General features: G+C 45.9%; 1 pseudogene; it reads left to right on the top strand.

The window, feature by feature from the left end:
* The first annotated feature begins 1,823 nt into the window (after positions 1-1,823).
* On the top strand, positions 1,824-1,992 carry LOC140473026 (U2 spliceosomal RNA; annotated as a pseudogene).
* Positions 1,993-2,405: the final 413 nt, after the last annotated feature.

Below are 2,405 nucleotides of genomic sequence, written 5' to 3'. Positions count from 1 at the left end.
ATCTGTGTACATGGACACCGAGATCTTGCTGCTCATCTATACTATCAAGAATCTTTCCATTGACCCAGTATTCTGCCTTCCTGTTATTTTTCCCAAACTGAATCACTTCACATTTCTGCATTGAACTCCATTTACTACCTCTCAGCCCAATTCTGCAGTTTATCCGAGTGCCCCAGCAACATTCTTCCGCACTGTCCATTACTCCACTGACTTTAGTGTCATCTGCAAACTTATTAGCCCATCCACCTATGCCTGCATCCAAATCATTTATCATTGGATAAATCCCATCTGTCCCAGGGGACTATCTTCCTTGGGAACTGGGCTGATCAATCATTTCTCCCTTGACCAGCAGCACATTCCTGAACACAATGGGCAATTTAGCATGGCCAATTCACCTAACCTGCACATCTTTGAATTGTGGGAGGAAACTGGAGCACCCAGAGGAAGCCCAGCAGACATGGGTCCCTGGTGCTGTGAGGCAGCAGTGCCAACCACGGAGCCATTGTACCACCCCAAATGGAGGAGCACATATCCTCCTCCTAAGGGCCACCTTTGTGTGTGTCTGCATCAAGCTGTGTGCAGACCTTTGGTTCACAAACACTAAATGTCACAAGGTACTGAAGTTCCTTTCACCCTGGTGCAGAGCTGGCACCATGGTTAGTTCTGTTACCTGACAATACCAGGGACCTGTATTTGATTCCAGCCTTGGTTGACTGGCTGTGTAGAGTTTGCACATTTCCCGTGTCTGTGTGGGTTCCACACAGTAAAAAGATAAGCAGGCCAGGTGGATTGGCTGTTCAGGGATGCGAAGGCTATGTGGATTAGCCATGGTTAATAGCTGGGATACGGAGATTAGATTAGATTACTTACAGTGTGGAAACAGGCCCTTCGGCCCAACAAGTCCACACCGCCCTGCCGAAGCGTAACCCACCCATACCCCTACATCTACATCTACCCCTTACCTAACACTATGGGCAATTTAGCATGGCCAATTCACCTGACCTGCACATCTTTGGACTGTGGGAGGAAACCGGAGCACCCGGAGGAAACCCACGCAGACACGGGGAGAACGTGCAAACTCCACACAGTCAGTCGCCTGAGGCGGGAATTGAACCCAGGTCTCAGGCGCTGTGAGGCAGCAGTTTGGATGGGATGCCCTTTGAGGGGTCAGTGCAGAATTAACTGGCTGAGAGGCCTCTATCCGCACTGTAAAGAATTTATGTTGTGAAGGATAAGTCTGATCTTGTTTCTGCAGAACACTCCAAATAGTTGGACAATTTCTATCAGCTGTTCCTCCAACTAAGGCTTTTAAAAAAAAGTCTTGAACACAAGTCCGTCAGGCAGGGGTCAGCACGTAGCATCTTGAGAGGGTTGATCCTGTGGATAGTTTTCTGAGCAGACAGTTAAAAAAATCATTTAGCAGAACACCTGTGCACTGCCTGGCAAACCATCGACTTGCTTTGTAGTCTCTCTGAAACTTGTTGGTTTTCCAGTGATAAGGAGCTGACTTTGACCGAGTGTTGCAAACTGGTCCTTTCCAAAATTCAAAACAACATCAAGAGGGACAAACTAAAGCTTGGGACAAGGGCAGCTACTGACGAGATGCAGTGGGGAAAAACCGCCGTGAGGGTCTGTTCAGTTAGCAGACTCTTGTTGCATTGAAATGAACATAAATTGTTTCCTGTATGAGTAGGAAATACCTTTGTTTTTGCAACAGCACGGATGCTTTAAGGAATGCGTCATTTGTTTTTCTCTGCAAAGAATGTGCAGAACAAATTTAGAACCTCTGTATGTACTTACAAATGATTTTATGAACAAAGTGGATTTTTGAGATAAAAGAATCCTATTATCAGTTTAATATCTGATACGTCCCTTATCTGGGGACCATATATTAAATTGATTTTTGGAGCAGGGAGATGGAATAGGGGCTTGCTCCGTTCACTCCACACATCGACCTGGTATTGCAGTACCTCCGGGAACGGTGCACCCCTCATCTATAAATCTATAAACATGTATATAGCTCAGGTTTTTGGTGCTTTGTCTGCATGTGTGAACCGCACTTTCTTTTTAAAGTTTGTAAGCTGCTTCATTTCTCTTTGCGTCGGTCTGCAATTCAAACCCCAAATTTTGCACAAAACATACCTACCACGTGCGCACACAAAACCACAAATTGCTGGAGAAACTCAGCAGATCTGGCAGCATCTGCACAAACAAAGCAATGTTTCAAACCCAGTGAAGGTTATTCAGAATCCAGCTTGGTGCTGGTGCAAATCTATCCGTCTCCCTACCCCCTCCCCCAAGGACATTATGCTAACAACATGTTAATATTTTGAAACAAAGCCAAGGCGGGGGGAGGTTTATTCAGTTGTTGGGCGTGGTGCTCTATTGGATGTTTCCATTGTCAG

The sequence above is a fragment of the Chiloscyllium punctatum genome, chromosome 3 (assembly GCF_047496795.1).
Source record: "Chiloscyllium punctatum isolate Juve2018m chromosome 3, sChiPun1.3, whole genome shotgun sequence".
Classification (NCBI taxonomy): domain Eukaryota; kingdom Metazoa; phylum Chordata; class Chondrichthyes; order Orectolobiformes; family Hemiscylliidae; genus Chiloscyllium; species Chiloscyllium punctatum.
Note: the sequence above shows the minus strand (reverse complement) of the source record. Positions and strands in the feature narration are given on the sequence as shown.